The 27,089-nt window shown below is 37.2% G+C and overlaps 1 protein-coding gene and 1 pseudogene across 1 annotated transcript in view; both read left to right on the top strand.

Moving 5' to 3' along the window:
• NELL1 (neural EGFL like 1) overlaps positions 1-27,089 on the top strand; it is a 956,032-nt gene that overhangs the window by 618,026 nt on the left and 310,917 nt on the right. The gene's annotated exons all lie outside the window — the stretch shown is intronic.
• On the top strand, positions 23,064-23,649 carry LOC113224766 (annotated as a pseudogene).

Raw genomic sequence — 27,089 nt, 5'->3', positions numbered from 1 at the left:
AAAGGTTAATGTAAGGTAACATTTTCTCAGTTTATATGAAAAAAGGATTGCATGGAGAAGAGGGGATGGGTCAAAAAGGAGATTTGAAATTGGACAGCAGGAGAGTTAACATACACATGCCTAAGGGAGCTGAGGTCTGTGGAACTGTCTGGAAATTCATATTTGTCTACCAGCCATTTTCAAAAATCTCTGGCCAGGCTTGCGTTTATTAGTAAGTCCTTGGCGGTTTAGGTGGCAGATACACTGGTGAACATTGATGAAAAGACCAAGCTGAACTGATCTAGTTGGTGAGCTTCCTATTTGCTATTAAGTAGAGTTTTGCTCTCTCTTCTTTTCACAGTACATTTCACAGCCATTTCTGAAAAAGCCCAGCTGTGCTGAGATGGCCACTGAGGGGATACAGTGTGGTTGCATGAAGTTCAGAGACATTTGAGAGCAGCTGAGCAAGCCCCACAGCCTTCCAACACTCATTGAATTGCCTTCCAGATGCATATTCTTTCACCTTTGTGTGACATGAAAGGGAGCAGAGGGAGTGGTAATGATCTGAAATGACAGACATGCTGGGCTAGGATGAGCTAATTTACAGGGTAGAATGCAGTCTCCAAATTAACAACAAAGAGACTAAGTGTCCCATGTCCTGTCCTGAGGCCTTTAATGGAGCCAAGTGAGAATATTATCAACCCTGGGTAGAATGGTCTTAAAAGAACTATTCGGGTGACAACATTTTCCCCCACTGGGGTTAACATTTATCTTGCCTGTCCACAGAAGCTGAACTTCTGAATCTGACATCTCAGCTTTCTTAAGATTGTTGATAACCTGTGTTCTTTAAATTTCTGTTTCCCAGGAAAGTAATTGCGTTGTTCTTTTAGTAATGGAAAAACAGAGAAGCTCTCCTTAAGAAACTCCCAGGATGTGTTGTAAGGCAAATCGGCTTTTCTGCTTGAATCATCTACTACAGAGCTAACCACTAAGCTCAGAAGTTTCTTAGCAAAATACCTTGTGTACACTAGCTTTGGAGGAAGAATTAGGATACAGTTTGACAAGATCGCATTCAGGCAAACATCTGGGGGAGAAAAAATCAACTTCAGTGTAGCTCAAAAGCTGGAAAGGAAGATGTACTGCTAAAGAAGTTACATGTCGTACATTTCTACAGTAATCAGCCTGTGTCTTCTCTTCCTTTCCATTTCCTAACACAATTTAATTATTGTATTTCCTGATTGCAGATTATGTTTCTTCTATTTGTATATTTGATTACAGAAATATGCTAGAAAAAAATAAAGTTTAAGACATACCCAATTCATTCAGGTCTCATTAGCTTGTGCCTACCTGTCCAGATTCACTTTTTACTCTCCTCACCTCCACTTCTAACGGGGAACACCTCTTGCTTTCTCTATTTTCATGCTTTTGTACTTGCTGGTATTTCTGCTTGGAATTTTCTCTAGGTTTCAACTTTTGAAGAAAATGTTTCTTTTTAAATTCCTTTAGCGCTCAAACACGTTTCTTCCTTTCTCCTCCCATTGCAGACAATTCTTACCTTCATTCTAATACTTGGTATATATATCATATTGTCTCTTTATGTAGCTGTCTCCCCTCCCAGGCTGTGATTCTCTTAAGGACAGACCTAATATCTTTCTTACCGTCATTGCCTAGCACACCATCTAGTCCATAAAGAGCCCTCAGTGAATGGACGTTCAACACAACCATTCATGTTTGTGACATTTATTTTTCCAAGGAACTTTCACTTTGTACCTATATGATATGTAATTTTTACCTCTACTGAGCAATCTTTATATAATGTATATATGCTCTCTCTGAGAACTAAAGGTAGACGTAAAGATTGGTGCAACTTGACTTGAGCACATAACTGCTACATTTAGTGGATTTATTTCTGCACTTTGTAGTTAACAGAATTGAAGAGCTGCTGATCCGAGTCTGAAGCCAGGTAGAAAACAAATCAAGTGGCAACAATTAAGAGCTGGAAGGCAGATCTGCTCTTGGATCTACTAGCACGGCCATTTTTCTTTGGCCTCAGATCATAAGTAACTTAAGGTAATCACTGTGCTTTGACTACTTTACCTGGAATTATGTAGCAGGTCTCATCCTGACTTCTTGGGGTCAGGTGTGTTCATGTTGTCAAACTGCCAGTGACCTAAAAACGCTCGCTTTTGTTAAGATATGGAGGCTGTTGCCATCATAGTAGGTATTTGACCACTCAAATAGTGTCTGTCTTTCAAAGCTTTTGCTCTGGGTGTAACTGTGGAGGCAAGGACAATGGCACTGCAGAAGAATGATTAAGAGCGTGAGTGTCTGGCTTTCTCAGAAGACTGTGAGAAAAGGATTTGAGCTCATAGATTGTATCTGGGAGGTGAGCACCAGAAACACGGGTAGGGCAATGGGCAATGAGACAGGAAAGGTAAGACATCCAGGGTTGGGTACTTCATTTAAGCGAAGTGGGTTACAGTTGTGCACAACAGGAACCCAATCCTGGTGGGAAATTTTGGGAAAATGTGACCCAAATTTATCTCACTCAGGGAGTATGTCACTGCTACGTAGCTGCTCCCCAGGAAAATTAATTTCCTAGCACTTGTTCCTGGAGCTTCCCCTCAGTCTCAGAGATGCAGTTGCTGGCAGTGGGAAGCCTGGCAGGTGTGTGTCAAAATGGTAAGGTCCAAGAAGATGTGAGGCAGGGACCAACAGTGTCAACTATAAGAATATATTAGAATGGAAGTCTTCATGTTCCAATGTGGCCTTAGGACACAAGTGATATGCAGTTTCAATGTGAGATGCCACACCACTAAGTGGGCATTCTAAAGTAGATATTGTAAAGCTAGTTTCATGATGTTGAGCTCCTCATCTACTTCAAGGATTTGGAAATTTCAAGGGAACGTAGTTAGGATTTTATGATAATAATTTATCTAGAGGACTCTGTCCTGTGAGCCTCACACTTTCATCTGCAAGTGGGCTTGTACCTTCCCTTTGATCAGGCCTGGGAGCTCTTCAATCAGATCACTTGGAGAGCCTCATATATGCTGTATGAAGTTTGGTGACACAATAAACTGGTATCTGAGCCCCACTTGAGTCAACCTAATATGTCAGAGAGAGACACTGGTGAACTTCTTTGGAGGGGAAGTAAAGGTGAACTCCTGAACACTCTGACAAACTATTAGAGGAGTCATAGATGTTTCCCCATGGCCAGTATGCTGGACTGGACATTCTTGACAACATTCTTTGTCAAGAATGTTGCTTGAAAGAAGCAATAGTACAGTGAGAGTATAAATTGATTGAAAGAGAACCAGGAGTTGTGGCTGCAGTGGCCACCTGAATGAGAGCTATTGCCCATGCCAGTTTAATGGTAGGTGGGGATTATCCATGAGAGCATCCACAACTGTTCATCTGCCACCAGAGCATCCTACCCTAAGTGACAAATGTACCAAACAGCAAGATACATCCCTTTCTCCTAGTCTCTTTTCCTCAGTCTGATCCTGGCAGAAGGAAAAAAAAAAAAAAAAAGCAAGGTCGGGAAGAGGGAGACACAATGGTGGGAAGAAAGAAAGGACTATGACTCTTTCTTTCACTGTAAGTGCTCAACTACAGGAGACCCCTGAAGTGGAGAAGAAGTTAAAATCAGATGTCGAAGCAAGTTTAGTGTTTGGATTATTATCTGGGGCTGGACAGTTGTCCACAGGACTTGTTGTTATCTGAGAGTGAGAAAAAAATGTTATGAGACTTGCTGAAGGCCAAGATGTCATTTGAGGACAAGGGAAAATCTTTTCCTTCAGTGTCAGAGCCGGAAGAAAAGCTGTTTTTTGATTACATCCTCTGGATGGTGTTTGCTGAAACATGGACTGTGGAAACCTCAATTGAAATTCTAGTTCTGTAGCTAATTAGCATTGTTGTCTTGGTAAAGTGTTAATTAGGCTTCTCCAGAGAAACAGAAGTAATAGAGTATATATAAAATATACATATTATATAATTAATAATTATATTATGTATTTATTACATAATATAGAATAAGAAATTGGCTGGTGTAAGTATGAAGACTGGCAAGTCCAAAATTTGCAGAGCTGTTGTACTAGTTTGAAGACAGGCAGGCAGAATTTTCTTATTTGAAGGAAGGTTAGCTTTTTGCCTATTCAGCCCTTCAACTGATTAGATATGGCCCACGTAGGTAATGGAGGGCAATCTGCTTTACTCAGTCTACTGATTCAAAATATTATTTTCATAAAAAAAAAAAAAAACAAAACAAAACACCTTCACAGAAACACTCAGAATAATGTTTGACCAAATATCTGGGCACCTCATGACCTAGTCAAGCTGACACATAAAATTAACCATCATACTTACGCTTTTTGGATCCATTTTTATAATCTCATGAGTTGCTTAGAGATTAAATGAGAAAATTTGTGAAGCCTAGGCAGAGGTAGAAGTTCAGAAAATGGTGGCTGTAATTATTACCAATGGAAGTGTTCAGAGAAGCAAGAGTTGGATCCAAGTTTAGGAAATAGAGAACGAGGAACGGTATAGTCACAGGGTCAAATGTAGGCCAGTAGTCAGACCAGCAAAAACAGAATGTCCCTAAGACAAGAGGACTATAAACATAAGGTAAATTTTGTCTTTGACAAAGAAAGCTTTATATTGTTCCTGTAGAACGGGGCGGGGGGCAGTGCAAAAATGGCTGAGTAACACCTAAAATCACTTGTTGGGCACTTATTATATAAGAAATACTGTACTAGATTTTGGAGACTCAGGGATGAATAAGACACCATCTCTGTCCTTGGGGATGTTATAATCTATGATGGAGAAACATTTGATAACTTTACAATTCTATTGTGCTTTAAGGGAGCCATTATTATAAAGCATAATGGGAGTGATTCACTATAATTGGGGTGTCAGGGAAGGCTTTAGAGAAGTGGCTTTATTTCCTTTGGAATTTCAAAGGTCTTTGCCAAATGGATATGAGGGGTAGACTTTTGGAACAGAAGAATAGCATGAGTAAAGTCATGGAAATACAATTTTTTCAGTCTTTTGAGGAACAGGATATCATGTGATAGTGCTGAGTTGCAATGTGAGTGGACTACAGAAGAAAAGAGTTCCAAGAAGGGTGCAATAGACAGACTGGGGTCGGTAGTCAGGAAGACTTGAATCCCCTACTAAGAATTTTGGACTTAAATCCATCTAAAACACAAAAGTAACATGCTTAAACTGGTATTTTACAGAGGAAAAAAAAGAAGATGCAAACTACTAAGTAGGAGTTTCTCTAGACCACTATAGTCCATAGACCTTTTTTTTTTTTTTTAATTCTGTGTTTTCAAAGATGACTCTTTTTCAAGAATTAGCTTGCATAGCTTTTGGGAACCCAGTCTTTATGACTGAAGCAATTCACCCTGTTTAGCAGATCTGCATTTAAGTTGAATTTAAATAGAGTTGTTCTAATCACGTTTTAGAGTAGGGTCATATGTGAGCAATAAATTTGAGATGTGATTTATGTACCCTGAAAATTACCATCAAATATTTTATTAATCACCTTTAAAGTACAACTCAGTGTAGTTCTTAATTCCTTAAGCGAACAGATATTTGTTGAGTATCAAATACTGTTCTAGACGTGGTGGATATAGCAGGAAACCAAACAGAAAACCTGGCCCATTATATTTGCATCTTAAAATAGTTAGTCTTATCACATAATATTCTTTCTGACATTCAGACCTTGGTGAGCACTATAAACCATGTCTCTCAGGCTTTTCCCAAAAAATGACATCATTATTATGTTCATTTCATATTGGCTCATTGTGGACATGTTAACAAGGTAATAGGCAAGTGTTAGTTTTCTGTTCTTCTGCTGGTAATTATATTTGACATGCAGTATTGTGGCTGCCCAAGGATATAGAAAGATTACTGTCCATGAGACTGCTTTTATTATCTTCATTAGGTGTCCCTTTGTATAACCAGAAAAGCCCAGTATAATGTGACTAGCAGACATGGCTCTTCAGTGGCTTAGAGCATCCTGATGTATTTAGTTTTTAACATAGTCTTGGGCAGTGTGGGGCAAATGCTATATAGAACATTCATCTTCATTTGACCACTTAGGTATGCACATTCTTATCCTCTGACGTCTCATACCAAACTGCAGTTCAGTGAAGAAGAGTGTTTGAAGTTGCCGGAGAACTGTCTGTTTTCTAGCTGGTGACCCAGCAGACTAATAAATATTCAGCAGACAGAGAGTCCTCATCCGCAGGAGAGAAAATGACATTATGTCTTGAGGGCTATTGAGGAGCCTCTCCTTTTTTCTTGGCGTACTAAAGAAGAATAACTTTTAACTTATAGTCATATTGACTTTACAAATATTTAAAAATTAGCCAGTGCTCACAAAATATGAAGTCAGCTTTTAAAACATTTTTTTTGGTGAGGAGAGAATTATAAATGGAATTTAATTTATTTTTCCTTTAGAAGACATATTAATACTTTCTATCAATTTCTGAAATTATTAAGTGGAGGGAGGTTAGAATATTAAGGGCTATAAATATTCTTTAGGTGGAGGTAATATTAAAGAACCCTCTATACGTTATTGAATAGAAATTCAGTAAGTGATCAGAGTTAGCAACTGTATTCAGTTATCAAAGGGTCGCTTAATAAATCATTGCTACTTAAAATGTTAGTCTGCTGCTTCCTCGACATTTTTAAATCATAATTTTGGGCAAATATAGATAATTTGGGTCAAAATAAAATGAAATGGCCTTTTTTTTAATACTTTTATTTCAAGGTCGGGGTACAAGTGCAGGTTTGTTGCATAGGTCAACATGTGTCATGGTTTGTTGTACAGACTATTTTATCACCCAGGTATTAAGCCTAGTACTCATTTATCATTTTTCCTGATCCTCTCCCTCCTTCCCCTTTCCACCCTTTGAAAGACTCCGGTGTGTTGTTCCCTTCTACGTGTCCTGTTGTTTTAGCTTTATTTATTTTATTATTTAGATTGACCGAAAGTACCCTCAAATATTGCATTTATACTACTAATGATGATCACAAACTTTATGTTGAGCTAGGCACTGTTCAAATTGCATATATTTAGCCCTCACAAAACTCTGTGAGGAAGACACTATTACCTACCTCCATTTACATAAGAGGAAACTGAGGCAGAAGGAGATTAAGGAATTTGCCCAAGGTCAAATAGCTATTAATGAAAGAGCCAGGATTAAGCTGATTAATCTGCTGATTTTTAACCTTTATGCATTACTGCCTCAAAGGAAAAATCTGTTTATGAACATGAGAAATTATTTTGTATTATTATCAAATCTCTACATACATGCAGTTTAAAGAACGAAACAGTTATAGAAAGCTTTATAAGGAAGATTAATCCGTTGGAAACAGTTCCTCATTTCCTATCCCTAGAGGCAACCGCTTTCAATGCTTTTAACAGATTCGCTTGATGTTTTCGTTCATCTTTAAATAGCACATTTCTTTGCTACTTTGTGATATTTTTAAGTTTTCATTTTTTTACACACCCCTCCACTTATCTTCTCATTAGACGAATATTCTGTTTATGTTATTACGATTGTGCGTATGCTACTGATAATCTAATCATGGAATATACTTGATTTTCTTTCTTGCATAGCTCTTTGTTCCTCTTGTCATTAAGCATCTAAGTTATTAATCTTGTTATTTAGTTTACGATGGCATAATCATAATTAATCCTCAAACTCTCCCTAGTTGTATAAATACCCTCTAAGACATTAACTCTTTTATGTTCTGGAATAAATCTCCCCCACAGTTCGGTTGATTTCCAGGTTCCCTGTGTAGTTCATGTCCTGGGAATATTTCTGTGCATGTCTCTGGGGTCCTCTTTGCCTCTCTGGGGGTGAGAGCCCATGTTCCTCTGTACCATGCTTACTTTTCTTAATTGACCACCCTGGCTTGGTTCTCCATTAATTACATGAGAAAGTCTACATGGGAGATGAGGGTTTGAGAACTTTCTGCTCTGAAAACTCTCTTATGAAGTGAGTGAATTAAAATTTACAAATTGCTTAGAAAACTGTCTGGCACATGGCAAACCAAACATACATGTTTAAAAATAATTTTACTTTCACTCTTGACTGGCAATTTGAACAGGTGTTGTATTTCTGTTTGTAAATCATTGTTTCTCCCACAGGATTATGAAAGCATTGTTCCATTGTCTCCTAAGTTCCAGTATGGAATTTGAGAAGTCCAAGGCTGTTCTGACTTTTTATCTTTTGTTTTGAAATTCACTGTTTTAAATTTCATGATGATATTGTTATAAATTTTCTTCATCCTTCTGGTCACTCAATGGAATTTTTCATTCTAGATATTCATAACATTTAAGTCTGTAAATGCTCCGACATGATGTCTTTGGTGACTTCTCCTGTACTTTTATTCCTTTTTCTTTGGTCTGCTCTTTCTCTTTCTAGCTTTCCTGTTATTTTGATGCTGGACTTCTGATTCTTCAATTTTCGTACTTGTCTGCTTTCTTCTTTTACATGTATTTGCCATTTTCTTCTAATATCTGGAGACTTCGTTCACTTTATCTTGTAACCGTTTCAATTTCTGTTGTCCTCTTTTATATTTCAAGACTGCTTTTTCTCTTTCTATGTTTTTTCATACATACCCTTTTCATTTCATGAACATGGTGTCGTTTCACTCTTAGGACATTCATCATGGTGAGTAATCAAGGGATAGTGATAATGAAGTGTTCTTTTAATGGAGTTCTCATATCCTCCTTCTTGGGTTTGTCTAAAAAATTTGCTGTGGCTTTTGTCTTTTATGTTAGAAGTTTCCCTCAAATGTTTAACCTGGCTTTCTACTCATACTTAAAAGCTCTGCAATAAAACATTAATCAAAAGCTCTGTGCAACTGGAGATGTGATTGTTAACAATTAAATTCAATGTGGGGTAATGCTGAGCCATTCCTTCTCTCAGGAAACACCTGATTGTCAATTTCTTAAGTATTTTATTTTTAGTTGTTTGTTTCCTTAGAAAATATTCTTCAAATCTTCTGCCCAAGCAATAAAAGCCCATTGTTCAGCATTCTGATTGCCATATAAACTTTCACTGATTTCCCCTGTATTCAATACGGAATCTGCATTCAGTTGTGCATGGTGTTCCATAGTGCAGAAAATAAATCTCCCATCTTTTTCTAGGCTGGTGGAGAGGCAGTCATCTAACTGGGCAGACTGGGAAGAGGAACCAGGTGTGTATCTAGTTTTAAAGGAGACTTTCCTCCCACATTTAGCTGCCACTGTCAGAAGTATCTGGTGTTGTTAATTCCTGAGCCTCTTAAATCCTATGGCGCAAAACAAATTGTTTCTTGGCTTTTCTCACTGAGGGTTTGAATTCAGCTTTTTCAGATCTGAGAAAGCAGTCATCACTCCTTCATCTGCTTCTAAGTTTCCAAAATTTTGTTGTCTTAGTTATAATTCTCACAGCCTTTATAGGTATATAATCCTTTAAAAATGGGGAAAAAAGCTCTTAAATATAACTTTGATGAAATTTCAAGAAGGAGCAGATGAAATTATGTGCATTTAGCCAACCATGTTTATTTGGAAACTTGTTTATAAAGAAATTTTTTTGTTTTGCCTAATTACCAGTTTATCTGTTAGATGTCTGAAAGTCTACAATGGGGTGTATGTGCATGCATGTGTGTATGTATGTATCTCTGTCTCATCCTTCCCTCCTCAGGAATAGGGGTGGGAGGGGGAAGGTAGCACATAGAGACACATAAAAGCACAGGAGAAGAAAAGCAGCATGATGTAGGTAAAACAGCACAAGCTTAGGAGGAAGAGACGGAGATTGAATCTTCTGCTGACTTTGAGTTATTAATCTTTTTGGCATCTCACTTTCCTTATCCATGAAGTGATTAGAATAACAGCTGTCTTGTAGTTACATTTTGCAGATGGAGATAAAGTGTCATCCTGCACAAGCCTTGATTATGGTGCCCAGTGGAGGCCATGTTGTATCTTGAATGAAGGGAGAACATTTGCTGGCAGGAGATGGGAAGGCCAGGGGGAATCTTTTTGAGAATATTTTCAGATATGTATATTTTGTATAATTATATCTACTTTGTATTATTGACCAGGGCTAAACTACTTAGCTAAAATATCTGGCTTCTGAAAGCCCCCACTAATTTCTGGATCTTTTAGTTATTTTAATAACCTTACTATAGGAATTGGGTCACAGTGGTTTAACAAATGTGGAGTGTGCTTTATAGCAGACTGTGAATTTGGGGCAAATTGAAATAGAGACTTTTTGGGAAAACTCAGTGTATGGTTGCCTGAGCTGGTGACAGCAGTTGTGGAGTGTGTGTGTGTGTGCGCGCGCGTGCATGCATGTGTTGAACTAAAACAGATACTTTACCAGAGAGCATTCATTGACTCTTGCATCCATTCATTATTAGCACAAAGGGATTCTCTTGCTTTATCCTGTTTAAAAAGGAAGCCTCCAAAATAGCAGTTGAAGAAAAATAATAATAAAGCCTACGAATAGTTCTTGGAAGGACACATCCTGCTAGATAGGGAGAAAGAGAATTTTGAGTGGCATAGTAAAGGCCTTAGGTAATAGAAAAGTATTTAATAGAGTTGTTCATGTGGCTGTGCTGTTTAGTTAGAAGGGAAGATAAAAGATAAGCTGTTTCCAATTTCCAATTTACCTGTAATCTTGAGTCTTCACCTGTCATCTTTTCAAGAAAGGCTAACTTTTGCCGCTTAAACATCACTTTCGTGAGTAGACTATGAACGCCTCTGTTTCAGCCAAAAACCAAAAAAAAAAAAAAAATTGAGCATGAATAATTTGAACTATTCACCCCCTCCTTAATACTTTCTTTGCAAGGGAAGATGTTTTCCTTTTACTAAATGAAAACTATATTCAGGAGGCTCTTCTTAGTGTAAAAATAGGGGTATCACTTCCTCAAACAAGGGCTACAGTAGATTTGGTATTATATAATGTGTATTCTTTTTGGAAAACAGCAAGGACATTTCTAGAATCCTTTAAATCTGGCTTTCCACAGTTTTCTGCCATCTGTCAGTTCTTCTGTGGTTATTAAATAGTGATGGCATGGCAGGTGAGAAATTGCATTAATTGTGCAATAGAGAAAATGGAACAAATTAAGTATCTCTGTATTGATTCTTTTTAGAAAAAAAGTAAATAAAACAATGTTTATAATCATTGGTTCTCTAGGACAACATCCAATAAGTCTCAAGAGCTTTCTTAAAGAGTGGATGTGTCTGTGTTCATGTTTTAAAATTTCTGCTTGCATTAAGGCAAATCTTTGGTATAAAATAGTCTTGGGTTCTTAAAACTTTACTCTCTCTCTCTCTTTTCTGAAGTTCACATTTTCCTTTTTAAGGTAGTATCTTTCTGAGCCCTGTATTTTTATTTCAGAAATTCTTTAATGTCTGTGTACCACCCTAAGGGTATTGTATAAATTCTTAGTTTTTCATTCAAGGCCCTCTACCCTCTGACCCCAATTTACTTTCCCTATTTTTTGGTCAATATTTTTCTGCATAAATCCTTCCTTTCCGCCAAACAGGAATGCTTAGTGTACCTCACAGACCTTTCACTTTTGCCTCTGTGTCAAAAATACTCTCCCTTCCTCTGCAGTTATCTGCTGCTAGCCCCTCCTTAGGATTGGATGATTTCCTAACCCTCCTAGTCCGGATATGCAGTCAGTTCATCTATGCACTTCCACAACCCAGCAGGGTCACTCAGGACCTATTTAGCATGAACTGGCAGTTCACATTCCATTTACATATGCTCTTTAACTCTGCTTAGAATATAACCTCTGTGAAGGCAGTAGGTTTTAAATTTGTTTCATAGTATTTTTTTCCCTGACATTAAAAGGTTCACTTATGTGTTGCTTGTCTGTCCATCAATCATCTGTCTACGTATTTTAACTCTCTGCTATTTGTTCCTACTTGAATATAAGCTCCAAAAGATATCTTGCACAGGCTACAGAGGTTGTGCATGGTAGACATTTGGCTCTGCAGCTCATGCTATTAACCAGTAATCTACATGAGCCCATGAAGGTTATCAATGGTAACCTTCATTACCATTTCTAACTTTACTTACCTTTGAACAGGATTTTGACACTGTTGACCCTTTATTCTTTGAATGTTGCACTTCTCTTGGCTTCTATGACACCCTTTTCTCTCTGTTTTTCTACATGCTAGCTAATTATCTTGTCATCCTCTTTTGACAGTTTAAATATTGGTGGTCCCCGGTTTTGTCATCATCATTTTTCTGTGCTTTCTCTACAGTCCTCTGCCTAGCCAGTCCTCTTGATCTTAGTGGCATGACTCATTACAGGATCACAATCAGTCATAGCACGTGTCAAAACTACTCACTCATAAGAGTTGTTATAAGCATTTGTGAAAAATTTAAATTTTAAATTAATTAGACTCACCTCAAATTTACCATTATAAGAATGTCACACTTACGCATTTATTTTTCAATAGTGTGTACCTACTTGTGTGTGAAAACATGGAATTAGAGTGTGAATTTCTCATAATTCATAGCCTATGTTATATTTGCTGAAAACATCCGTGAACTGTGATTATTGATGTGTCCTTAATAGTTATAACAATTTGGAAATACTATAGTCTATATACCGTGGATTTAAAATTTTATGTTTCTTTTCTTGATGTATGATTTATCCATGGGCACATTTTTAATAACAAAGAGAGATGAAGAAAATGTGTATGCATCTACATCTTCACGGTATAGAAGTGAGAATGAGGCAGTCCTTACAATCTCCAAATCAAAGACAAAGTGATCATTCAAACAGTGTGTGCAATAATGTTACTTATACTAACGTTATGCTACTCGCTATACTTTTTAATGATAAAATAAGAATTTACAAATTACTAGTAATACATTTTTATTTTCTTGTATTACCTGTGGGGGTTTGAATTTGATCTTCAAAATATAGTTCAAAATAGTTTTTATGTTAGATTAACCATATATGCATTGTTTCCCTCCAGGAAATGACGTTTTAAGATAATTAAATATGTGATTTTACTGATCCTTTGGTAGTAAAATTCTTTTGCAAGTATGACCTATAAAAACAGTTTGGGAGTTCTTTGCTTCATTTGACCAACTACTTTTGTTTGTAAGTGTGAGTGTTTGGTTTTCATTACAGTCTGAGTATGCTCCTGGGAGTGTCTCACATGAATGTCATTCATCATTTATCACAGCAGAAGAAAAGTTGAAAACCTCTGCTCTAGGCTGTTTTATATACTCTTTTGTATTTAACTCTTGCCCATATGTTGATGACTCTTGAATCAGTGTCAACACCCATGATAACTTACCCAGGGCTGCAGTCATTTATTAAGCCACCTACTGGGCATCTTTATGTGGATGTCCTACCAGTTTTTGACTTAAAGTTTATTTTATCTGATGTAAATGTAGCTCCTCCTGCTCTGTTTTGGTTTCCATTTGCATGAAATGATTTTCTCCATTCCTTCACTTTCAGTAAATGTGTGTCATTATAGGTGAAGTGAGTTTCTCATAGACAACATATAGTTAGGTCTTGTTTTTAATCTATTTAGGCACGCTTTGTCTTTTAGTTAGAAAATGTAGTGAAGTTAGGTCACAGGGAAAACTGCTGCCCCCCAAATTGGAAAGACAGACAGGCAGAAACAAAGAACTTAAGGAAGCAAAAACTCCAAATTGAAACTTGTGTGGGAACCAAGACCAGGGTAGGGAAACCTGAAATATAACTGATAAATTACGTTAGGCTTATAGACAAATCTGAGTTTTAAAAACTCCTTAGGTTGGGGGGATAGCGATAGAGAGGCCCTCACACTTTTGTGAGCTTTACATCCAGGAGCTTGACCAGCTTCTAAGAATGAAAAATTCCCTTATGCTTCTAGCAGGAGAAGGAGAGAAGAAACCATGTGGACATATGTCAGAGCATTCTGTTCTTAACAAAACCTGCCTTTAAGAGAAACTATTTTATTTATCACAGCCTAAACTCTAGGGGTTTTATCAGAGCCTACCCAATCTAGGGAAAAGGAAACACTCAACTCCAGCCACCTCGTAGCCTTCCACATTGGGGGAAGAAAAATTCACAACTCCAGCCCACTCTAACCATCCTGTCCCACCTGACTTTGGGAGGTGGAGACTGAGAAGCACTTGTGAAATTCATAGTTCAGAGGCACAGTCTTAATGAAAGAGTGAGACCTAATCATATAGAATGCTAACCCCTCAACAACTTCCCACAACATTACAAAAGGTCTGTTTATTACAGTCCCTTTTACGTAATACATCATGTCATGTCTGGTTATCAAGAAAAAATGGCAAGGGATACTAAAACGAGAAAGCACAGTTTTAAAACACAAAGCAAGTATAAAATCCAGATTCAGATGTGGCAGGAATATTGGGAGTAGACCTGGAATTTAAAACAGATATGGTTAACATGAAAAGGTTTCTAATGGATAAAGTAGACAGAATGTAAGAACAGATGGGCAATGTAATCAGAGAGATGGAAATTCTAAGAAAGCATTGAAAAGAAATGCTACAGAAGAAAAAATCTGTAGCAGACGTGAACAATGCCTTTTTTTTGTGCTAATTAGTGAACTGCACATGGCTGAGGAAAAAAAAAATCTCTGAGCTTGAAGATATGTTAATAGAAACTTCTAAAATGGAAAAACAAAGAAAAAGAAAACTGGGAAACAAAACAAAATAAAAAGCCAAAGAACTGTGGGACCACCATAAGATGGGTAAATGCATATAGTGGGAATATCACAAGAAGAAAACAGAAAGGAACAAAAGAAATACGGGAAGCAATAATGACTGAGAATTTTCTAAAATTAATGTCAGACAACAAACCTTGTATCCAGGAAGCTCAGAAAAAACCAAGCAGGATAAATGCCAGATCTCTGTCTCTCTTTCTCACACACACACACGCACACACACAGGCATATCATATTCAAACTGCAGAAAAAAAAGATAAAAATTCTTGAAGAAATTCAGGATAAAAAAAAATCTTACCTGGAAGACCAAAGAGAATTACCACTGATTTCTCAGAAATCATGCAAACAAGAAGAAAAAGATATGAAAGGTAGAATTTCACTTAGAATTCTGCACCTAGTGAAATTATCCTTCAAAAGTAGAGGAGATATAAAGCCATTTTCAGAGAAAAACAATTGAAGGATTGTGTGCCAAGTACACCTACCTTACAAGAAATGTTGAAGGTCTTCATAGAAGAGGAAAATCATATAGTTCAAACCTTGGATCTGCATAAAGAAAGAAAGAGCATCAGAGTAAGAATTAGCAAAATTAAAATTAAAACATTTCCCTTATCATTGATCTAACAGATGACACTTTGTTCAAAATAGCAACAATGTATTCAATTATATATTGTTACATAAAAGTGAAATGAATGACAGCAATGGTACCGTGATGGGAGAGATAATTAGGTTTATTTTGTTATTATAAGGTTCATGTACTCTCTATGAAGTAGTGTAGTATTATCTAAGGGTATGCTGGGATTAATTCTACATGTATATTGCAAACTCTATGAGAATCACTTTTTGTTTTAAAAAAGTATATTGCTATGGTAAGAAAAAAGAGAAAAGTGGAATCTCATAAAATGATTAATGAAAACTTCAAAAAGAAGAAAAAGATTGGAAGACAAAAATAGAGGCAAGGACACAGGCAGTGAAAAGAAAGCGGTAATAAATATAGTAGATACTAATTCACCTGTGTCAACAATCAGTGGTCTAAATATACTAATTAAAAGATATAGAATATCAGAGTAGATAAAAAGACAAGACTCAACTACGTGTTGTCTACAGAACACCCACTTTATTAAAAAATATATAGATTAAAAGCAAATGGAAGAAGAAATGTATATTATGCTAATACCAAAATAAAATCAGAATAGCTATATTAATTTCTGATGCAACAGACTTCGAAGAAAAAAAATTATCAGTGATAAATAGGGCATTACATAATTTTAAAAGAGTCAATTCTCCAAGAAGATACACATAATCCTTTTTGTGTATGTGCCTAACATGAGAACATCAAAATACATGAGTAAAAACTGACAAAACTAGAAAGAGAAATAGATGAATTCACTAGTATAGTTTGACAATTAGACACTCCTTTTTCAGAAATAAACAGATTCTGCTGGCAGAAAATCCTTAAGGACATAGCAATAATACCACATTAATCAACTGGATATAATTGACATCTATTAGCTACATCATTCTATGACAGTACAACACACATTCTTCTCAAGCTTCTCACATGGAACATTCATCAAAATAAGCCACATTCTGGGTCATAAAGCAGACATTAGTACATTTAAAAGAACAGAAATTATCATACAATATCTGCATTCAGACCACAATAGAATTAAAATAGAAATCAGTAACAGCTGGAGAACTCCAAAATTATTGGAGATTAAACGATACACTTTTAATTAACCTATGGGTCAAAATGAAAATCTCAAAAGAAATTAAAAATATTCTAAACTAAATAAAAATAAGATACAATTTTTCAAAATTTGCAGGGAAGGCAGTGCTTAGCATTGAATGCATGTATTAGAACAAAAGAAAGATCTGAGAGTAATGATCCAAGCTTCCACCTTAGAAAACTAGAAAAAAAGAAAATTAGATTCAAAATAAGCAGGAGAAAAGATATAATAAAAATTAGTACTAAAATCAATGAAATTGAAAACGGGAAATCAATAGAGAAAATTAACAAAAATAAACCTAGTTCTTTGAAAAGATCAACAAAATTGATGAACCTGTAGTCAGGCTAAGATAAAAAAGAAGGAAGACAAATCACTAATATCAGTAATGAAAGAGAGGACATCACTATAGTCTCATGGACATTTAAAAGGTAATACAGGAATATTATGAACACTTTCTATGCTCAAAATTTGATAACCTATATAAAATGAACCAATTTCTTGAAAGATAATCATCCATAACTCACAAAAGAAGAAATAGATTATCTGAACGGGCCTATATCTATTACAGAAATTGAACCAATAATTAACATTTTCAAACAGAAGCACCAGGCCCAAATGGGTTCACTGGTGAATTCTATCAAACATTTATGAAAGAAATTATGCAAATTCTGCACAGTCTCTTCAAGAATACAAAAGCAGTGGGAATACTTCCAAATTCTTTGTGATGCCAACATTAATACTGAAACCAGACAAAAACCTCACAAGAAAAGAAAACTATAGCCCAGTGTTTCTGATGAACATAGATGCAAAAATTCTCAATAAAATACTAGCAAATTGACTCCAACAGTTATTTAAAAAAATACACTACAACCAAAGTCGTGTGTATTATCCCAGACAAGGCAAGACTGGTTCAACATTTGAAAATCATTTGAATTAATGTGTTCAGCACATCAAGAACCAAAAGAAGAAAAATCACATTATCATAACAATAGATGCAGAAAGAGCATTTGACAAAATCCAACACCTATTGTTGATAAAAACCCTCAGTAAACTAGGAATAATAGAAGGGAACTTCCTTTGATAAAGAACATGTACACAAACCCTACAGAAACGTCATACAATAATGAGAAACTACAAGATTTGCTGCCAAATTAGGAAGAAGGGAAGTATATCCCAACTCACCACTTTTTTTTCTTAACGTAGTATTCTAAATCATAGCTAATGTGTTAAGAAAATAAAATAAAAGGTGTACTTACTGGAAAGAAAGAAATAAAACTGCATTTTCTTTTACATACTATGATTATCTAAGTAGAAATTTTTTAAAAAATCAATTAAAAAATCCCTTCTGAAACTAGCAAGTGACTCTAGCTTAGTTGCAGAATATAATGTTAATGTACAAAAGTCAATAGTTTTTTCTGTATACTGGGAACGAACAACTGAAATTTAAAATTGAAAACAATGCCAGTTATATTAGCAACCCCAAAATGATATACTTAGATTTAAATCTAACAAAATATGGACAAGAACTATAAGAGGAAAACTATAAAACTCAGATTTAAAAAATCAAAGAACTAAATAAATAGATATTCCATGTTTATGGGTAGGAAGACTCAATATTGTTAGTATGTCAGTTCTACCCGATTTGATTCAAGATTTTATGTAATCCCAATAAAAATCCTAGGGAGTTACTTTATGGATATTGATAAACTGATTCCAAAGTTTATATGTACAGATAAAAGACTCAGAATAGCCAGCAGAGTACTAAAGGAGAACAAAGTTGAAGAATTGACACTACCAGATGTGAAGACTTACCATAAAGCTATAGTAATCAAAACAGTGTAGTACTGATGAAAGAATAGACACATAAGTCAATGCAAGAGACTAGAGAGCCCAGAAATAGATCTACAGTAATATAGTCAACTGATGTTAGGCAAAGGAGCAAACACAGTGTCATGGAGAAAAATTGTCAACTCAACAAATGGTGCTGGATAAACAACATCCACATGCCAAAATAAATTGATAAATGTAGACACAGATCTTAAAATTCTAGTAAAAATAAATCAAAATGGATCATAAATGTAAATGAAAATGAAAAACTCAAACTCCTAGAAGATAACAGGAGAAATTCTAGGTGACCTATAGTATGGCAATTATTTTTTAGATACAATCAAGGGAACAGTTCATGAAAGAAATAATAATCTGAAATTCATTAAAATTATAAAGGTTTGTTCTAGAAAAGACACTGTCAAGAAAGTGAGAAGGCAAGACATAGACTGGGAGAAAACAGTTGCAAAAGACACATCTGATAAAGGACTGTTGTCCACAATGTACAAAGAACTCTAAACTCTGCAATAAGCAGCTGAACAACCTGATTAAAAAATGGGCAAAGACCTAACAGACACCTCACTAGGTAGCTAATAAACATATGAGAAGATGCTCAACATTTTATGTTATTAGGAAACTACAAACTAAAACAACGAGATACACTACACACCCATTGGAATGGCCAAAATCTGACACACTAACAGCACCGAATCCTCACAAGGATATGAAGCACCAGGAACGCTATGGTCACTTTGGAAAAAAGCAGTTTCTTACGAAGCTAAGCATGTTCTTACCATGTGATACAGCAATTTTGCCTAGTGGTATTCATCCAAATGAGTTGTATACTATGTCCACACCAAAACCTGCAAACAGATGTTTCGAGCAGCTTTATTCATAACCACCCAAACTTGAAAGTGATAAAAATGTCTTCCAGGAGTTGAAAGGATAAAGTTAGGCACATCTAGACAATGGAATATTGTTCTACACCAAAAAGAAATGAACTATCAAGCCATGAAAGGAAATGGAGGAAACATAAATGCACAATACTAGGTGACAGAAGCCGATCTGCAAATGTCACATGTGATTTCAATTATATGACATGATGAAAAAGGCAAAACTATGGAGACAGTAAAATCTTCAGGGGATTCCAGAGGTTGGGGGAAAGGAGAGATAAAGTGTACTCAAATAGAGGATTTTTAAGGCAGTGAAACTACTCTGTAATGATACTGTAATGGTGGATACCTGTCATTGTACATTGGTCCAAACCTGTACGATTTATAATGCGAAGTGTGAAACCTAATGTGAACTATAGACTTTGGTTGATACTGATGCATCAGTGTTGGTTCATTGGTTATAATAAATGGAGAATGGCAGAGCAAGATAGCTAAATAGAAGACTCTACCTATCATCCCACCTGCATGGACAACAATTTCACAATTATTTGTGCAGAAACACACTTTCAAAAGAACTAAAAACCAGGTGAGCATTCACAGTACCTGATTTTAACTTCATAACACTGAAAAAGGTATTGAAGAGGGCAGGAAAGACAGTGTTGAACTACCGATGCCACCTTTTCCCCATCACTCAGCAGGAGCCATGTGACATGAAGAGAAAATCTGTGCGTTTGTGGGAGGGAGAGCACAGTGATTCTGAGATGTTGCATTGAACTCAATTCTGCCTTGTCACAGCATAAAAGCAAAACTGGACTGGACTTTACTAACACCAGCCCACGGAAGGAGAATTTAAACCAGCCCTAGCCAAAGGAGAATCGCCCATCCCATCCTGGCAGTCAGAACTTGAGTTACTGGAAGCCTCACCAAAGCAGGCTAAAATGCTATGGGACCTTAAATAATGTTTATTTAAGTTTAATAAATAACAATTTAAGTTCTAATTAAGTAACAAGTTTAAGTTTAATAAATAACAATTTAAGTTAATAATAAACATTATTTAAGGTTCCAAAACCTAGGCTCTAAACAGTCTAGGCCACGAGGATTACAACTCCTAGATGTGTCCTAGTCCTGAAATGGACTCAGAGCCAGTGGACTTGGAGAGCATGCAACCTATTGAGACACCAGCCAGGCCAGCTGAGGGAGTGCTTGCACCACCCCTCCTCCAACCCCAGGTTGCATAGCTCACAGCTCCCACGAAGACCCCTTTCTTCTGTTTGAGGAGAGGGAAGAGTGGGGAGGATTTTGTCTTCCACCTTGGATACCAGTTCATTCACAGTAGGATAGGCACCAGTCACAGTCAGAGTCATAAGGCCTCCTTGCCATGCTCTAGCTCCTAAACATCGTTTCTAGACACACCCTGAGCCAGAAGGGAACCTGCTGCCATGAAGGTAAGGACCCAGTCTTGGAAAGACCCATCACCTGCTGACTAAAGAGGCTTATAGTGATAGTGGCTATGAGGTGAGGCTCCTCTGCCTGTGGAAATGGGAGAGAAGGGTGTGAGGGACTGTGTCTTGTGATTTGAGTGCCAGTTCAGCTGCAATACAATAGAATATGAAGGTAGACTTCTAAGGTTTTTCACTCCAGTCCCTAGCTCCTGGATGACACCTCTGTACCCAGCCAGGGCCTGGGAGAACTTGCTGTGCTGAAGGGAAGGATGCAAGCCTGGCTGGCTTCACCACTTGCAAACTGTAGACCCAAGGCCTTGGGTGAACTTAGGGGGTAGCCAGGTCATGGTTACAGCAGACCTTGGACAAGACCCAGTGCTTTGATGGCTTAAAGTCTGACCCAGCACAGTTCCAGTGGTGGTAGCCACAGGGGTACTTGTGTCACTGCACCCCCAGATCCAGACAGAGAGGGAGACTCCATTTGTTTGGGAGAAAGTAAGGAAAGAGAAGAAGAGTCTCTGCATGGTAATCCACATAATTCTTCCTCATTTTAGCTAAGACCATTAAGGTATTCTTCCTGATCTTAGCTAAGACCATTAAGGTACTACATCTAGAAGATGCCTATCTCTCACCATATACAAAAATAAATAAAAATGGATTAGACTTAAATCTAAAACCTCAAACTATGAAACTATTACAAGAAAACATCGGGGAAAGTCTCCTGGACATTTGCCTGGGCAAAAATTCTTCTTGTGTAATACCTTACAAGCATAGACAACAAAAGAAAAAATAGGCAAATGGGATCACATTAAGTTAAAAAGCTTCTTCACAGCAAAGAAAATAATCCATGAAGTGAAACACAACCTACAGATAGGAGAAAATATTTTGCCAACTATCCATCTGACAAGGGATTAATAACCAGAATACATAAGGAGCTCAAACAACTCTGTAGGAAAAAAAATAACAATCTAATTAAAAATGAGCAAAATATCTGAATAGACATTTCTCAAAAGAAGACATACAAATGGCAAACAAACATGTGAAAAGGTGCTCAACATCATTGATCTTCAGAGAAATGCAAATCAAAACTACAATAAGATATAATCTCAGGCCAGTTAAAATGACTTATATACCACCGCACCTGGCTAATTTTTGTATTTTTAATAGAAACAGCGTTTAAGCTGAGGCACGGGAATTGCTTGAGCTTGGGAGGTGGAGGTTGTAGTGCACTGAGATCACACCGCTGTACTCCGGTAGGGCAACACAGTGAGACTCTGTCTCAACATAAATAAATAAAAAACAACAACAACAACAAAAAGGCTTATATGCAAAAGATCAGCAATAAGATGCTGGCGAGGTGTGGAGAAAAGGGAACCCCCAACACTGTTGGTGGGAATGTAAATTAGTACGATCACTATGGAGAACAGTTTGGAGGTTCCTCAGAAAACTGAAAATAGAGCCACCATAGGATCTAGCAATCCCAGTGCTGAGTATATACCTGAAGGAAAGGAAATCAGTGCATAGAAAATATATGTGCACTCTCATGTTTGTCGCAGCACTATTCACAATAGCCAAGATATTGAAGTAGTGTAAATGTCCATAAAGAAATGAATAGACAAAGAAAATGGGGTACTAATACACAATGGAGTACTATTCAGCCATAAAAAAGAATGAGATCCTATCATTTGCAACAACATGAATAGAACTGGAGGTCATTATGTTAAGTGAAATAAGCCAGGCATAGAAAGACAAATTTTGTATGTTCTGACTTATTTGTGGGAGCTAAACATTGAAACAGTTGGACTCACGGAGATAGGAAGTAGAGGATGGTTAAGGAAGCTGGGAAGGATAGTGGGGGAGTGTGGGGGAGGTGGGGATGGTTAATGGGTACAAAAGAAATAAAAAGAATGAATAAGATCTAGTATTCACTAGCACAACAGAGTGACTATAGTCAAAAATAATTTGTGTACATTTTTAAATAACTAAATGAGTACAGTTGGATTGTATATAAAAGATAAATGTTTGAGGTGATGGACATCCCATTTACCCTGATGTGATTATTATGCATTGCATGCCTATATTGAAATGTCTCATAGTAATCTATAAATACATACACACACTATTGTACCCACAAAAGTTAAAAATAAATATTTTTTTAAAAATTTAAAAATAGGATAAATTGAGCATTCTTGTGTGGGATTTTGATAGTGGAAGAGGTTGTGCTTATACTGGATCAAGAGAATACAGGACGTGTTTGTACTCTCCACTCAATTTTGCTGTGACCCCAAAATTGCTGTAAAAATAAAGTCTGTGTTTTTAACAGCATATTATACAGAGTTTCACACACTGAATTTGCCTAGTGAATTATTATCTAGCTCCAAAATAATTGTATTTCCTACTATATAACACATTACATCATCTGTGTAGCTATCTCTCTCACAAAGTAGAATGTCTGTGAAATAGAACATAAGGAAGGAGAGAGAATTGTGATCCAAGCAAGAATCATGGGTCCAGAATTCCACCCAAGGAAGCTAGTTCAAAGCAAGAGGAAGAGCACATCTTTCCACACGATTGAATAGATCTCAACTTCCTGATTGTGGTATTGAAGATGCCGACAGTAGCCCGTTGCTCTGTGAAGGCAGTTTTCCGACCTACCATTCTTGGCTACTCCCGGGATGTTTTACTTGGCTGTGAGATCCCCCTGAGAAGCTTCTTTTTTTCTCACACAATTCCTCCATCAGCAACGTGTGGTGGGCAGCACATGGTGACTATGATTCCTGGAGATGGCATTGGGGCTGAACTTATGCTGCATGTCAAGACTGTGTTCAGACATGTGTGTGTGCCTGTGGACTCTGAGGATGTGTCAGTGACCTCCACCTCTGCCTCACATGAAGAGGAAATTCACAGTGCCATCATGGCAGTTCGTTGAAACCCTGTGTCTTTGAAGGGTAGCATTTAAACTGATGTCACCCTGCCACCATCATAAAAATCCTCCAACAACATGTTTCACACCACCTTAGATCTCCGTGCCAATGTCATTCATTTTAAAAATTTGCCAAACGTGGAGACCTGGCACAAGGACGTAGCCATCCTAGTTGTTCGGGAGAACACAGAGGGTGAGTATAGCAATCTGGAGCATGAGAGTGTGAAAGGAGTAACAGAGAGCCTAAAGATCATGACTAAGGCCAAGTCTTTGCACATTGCTGAATATGCTTTCCAGCTGGCCCAGAAGATGGCATGCAAAAAAGTGATGGCTGTGCACAAGGTCAGCATCATGAAACTGGAAGATGGTCTCTTCCTCTAGTGCTGTTGGGAGGTGACATCCTGCTATCCTCAGCTCACCTTAGAAGACATGATTGTGGACAATGCCACAATGCAGCTAGTATCCCAGCCCCCACAGTTTGATGTCATGGTAATGCCCAATATTTATGGCAATGTTACCAACACTGTCTACACAGGGTTGATTGGTGGGGTAGGCCTTGTGGCTGGAGCCAACTATAGCCACATGTATGCAGTGTTTGAGACAGCTTCAAGGCAATCTGACAATTTAGTCAATACAAATCTGGCAAACCCTACTGCCATGCTGTTGGCAAGTTGCATCATGCTGGATTACCTCAAACTCCACTCCTATGCCACCCACATTCATACTGAAGTCTTGGCATCCTTGGACAACAAAAGTATCCACAGCCCAGACCTTGGAGGCCAGGGTACCACATTGGACATCATTCAAAACGTCATAGATCACATTGGAAATGTCAACTAATTGTTCTGTGCCTTAGAGGCTAAGCTATCGCCCCAAAGTCTGTCCTGTCCTACTTGTTACCTCCACTCTCCCCACTTTAAAAACCCTAGCCAGTTTAGCTACTGCAGACTCCAGAATAAACCAGCTTATGCTTTAATTCACAAGCATGGAAGGGTGGGGGCCCGTGTGAACCAAAACTGATTTTTCCCCATTAAACAGAGTGCCATAAACATTGCTTGTTTAAATTAGCCAAACCTAAATGAATTGAGGACATTCTTATCTATTTTAATCCACAATTCTCCCTTCTCTATGATATGATATACTGAATAAATCAGAGCTGTTTGTGGAGTCCTGGGGCTTTCCCAGAACTTGGCACACTGATTTTCTCTTTATCTCCGTCATTAAAATTCAGCAAACCAGCCTGCAGAGAAGCCTGGCTTCTCTCTAGAGGTTGTTAATGAGTTAATTAGTGCAATAAACTTTGCCTAAAAAATATACATTGCAACTTTTCTAATAAATAGGGTAACATACAGCAGAGCTGGCACAGAATGCTTCCACTCCTTCCTAGACAGCCCATCTTTCCCATAGTCTTATTTATAACCTTTATGTTAGGAATTTTCTCCAGTGTTCTTTTGGGGCACTGCAGCTCTTCTGGAAAGGGGATTCTTGAATTCTTCCAGCTGGGCTCAAGAGTGTAGAGGGGAAAACCCCAGTTAACAGGCACTAGGCCCACAACATTTTGCTAAACAGAGAACCATCAATTGTAAACTCTTTGCTCAGTGTTTCACAGTCTTTTACGGTTTACTTTCAATCTTTCTTTCAAAGAAAGAATGTATATATAAAACAAAACAAAACAAAAAGCACTGAGCTGAATGTTTACTGTCATTTTATTCTATTTTATTTATAGTGGTTTTTAGAGTTATAGTTGGGAGACACACAAACTAAAATAACTGTATTAGTGCTTGCAAATTGTTACTTAAGTAGGAAATTAAAAACACAATGATTGTAAAAACTTAAAGTAGTTTTATCTGCAGGAATGGCCTGTAGGTAGAAATGAGATAGAAAAATAATGAATTTTATATTGCGGAAATGTGTGTCTCGCCTCTTACCTTTGGATGTATGCATGGTTAATAGGTCACAAGTTAAAGACATTTAGATCGTAGAAAGTTTCTTACAGTTTCCAACAGGCTCTGCCTTAATCATATTACCTTGGTCTAACCTTTCCTAATTGGGTATAAAGTCGGGGCCAGGATTTGGACAACTGAAAGCTAGTTTGAGAGGATTTAGTCTGAGAAGAAAGTGAGTACCTGCAACCCTATCTAGAAGTCTTTCTTTAAGAATAAGGCAAGCAGGGAAGAGTCTATGTATAAAATGACTGTGATAGTCACTTTACTGGCCATTAGACATGTCACTGTCCAGGGCTGCCACTAGCCCAAATGGTGCTCACCTCTGGGCTGATCTAGACCTGCACCAAAGGCATGTTTTTTTTCAAGTGGAGCAAGGGGTGGAATTTAGCCAGATGGCCCCCTGCATTTCCAATGCCAGGCTAACTGATATTACTGTAACCCATACTACCTACTCGTACCACTCTTTTTTATGATGATGAGGATTTATTTATGGCACAATCAGCTTAATGGTAGACAGTGGCCCAGCTGTTGGTTTCTATTTGGCAATGGGGGTTTATGATACACTTGAGTTAAAATTTCTCTGTCTGTTGAAGATGGTCATTTTCAGAATCCCATTACAGTTCTTGGACCAGACTGCTGCAATGACACCTAGTACACCATAGTAAAATTTTTCGTTTCCACTGTTAGATGTTCTCACTTAGATATGAACATCTCTAGAGTAAGCTTCATGTGTTTTCTTTCCTTGTCCTTTGTAGTCTGTAACATAATGGCTGGTACATAATACATGGAATACATGTTTGTTTAATCAACCAAAATATGAATGTTATGGTTGATATTGCTACACTTTTTTATCTGTAAAGTGTGATAACTGTACCTGCCTTACATTTGTTGGAAAAATTGAGAAGATTCACCTAAAACCTATATTGTGCCTATAAGTGCTTAGTGTATTTTAAAAATTATTATAGTCATTGTTACACAGAATATACCATTCTAAAAGATAATCCTGAATAGAACTGAGTGAATTTTATTAATTCATTATAGATTTTTAATTTGTGGCCAACTTTCAAATAGAAGAGCAAATCATATCTGCTGATTCATCAAATCTCCTTATTCTAGCTCCTTTTTATTTATTGAATCTGGCAACCCCTCTGTTTTTTCACCAGCACCTTCTTCCTCATTAGCTTTTCTTATTGGTAACTTCCCAGTTTCTCTTACTGCAAGTATAGCTTCCTAACTATGTCTTGCCTGTAGCTTAGCCCTGTTCAATCTATTTTCACAATGCACCTGGCATGATCTTTCTGAAAGGCAGAGATATCATGTCCCTTTCTTAAAACCTTTATTCAAAGGCTTCATTTTGTCTGTAAAAGAAAGGCAAAGGAGCATAGCATGAAAACCATCTAATGTTCTGGCCTCATCTTCTCTTCCTCAGGTTCACCATGTCTATCCCCCAACCCTCATTCTAATATCAATGCAACGTGGCATTCCAACAAGAGTACAACAGAGTTTATTGTTAAAGGACCATCTATTCGCTCTAGATCAGGCCTTTGTGCACAGTCTTGGTTCCTTTCCTCTTCAGTAGATGAATTTCTCCTCATGCTTAAGGACTCAACTTAATCATCACCTCTTTTGGGGAGTCTTA

The sequence above is a fragment of the Piliocolobus tephrosceles genome, chromosome 13 (assembly GCF_002776525.5).
Source record: "Piliocolobus tephrosceles isolate RC106 chromosome 13, ASM277652v3, whole genome shotgun sequence".
Taxonomy (NCBI): Eukaryota; Metazoa; Chordata; class Mammalia; order Primates; family Cercopithecidae; genus Piliocolobus; species Piliocolobus tephrosceles.
The sequence above is the reverse complement of the archived record's forward strand: the minus strand, read 5'-3'. Positions and strand labels throughout refer to the sequence as shown.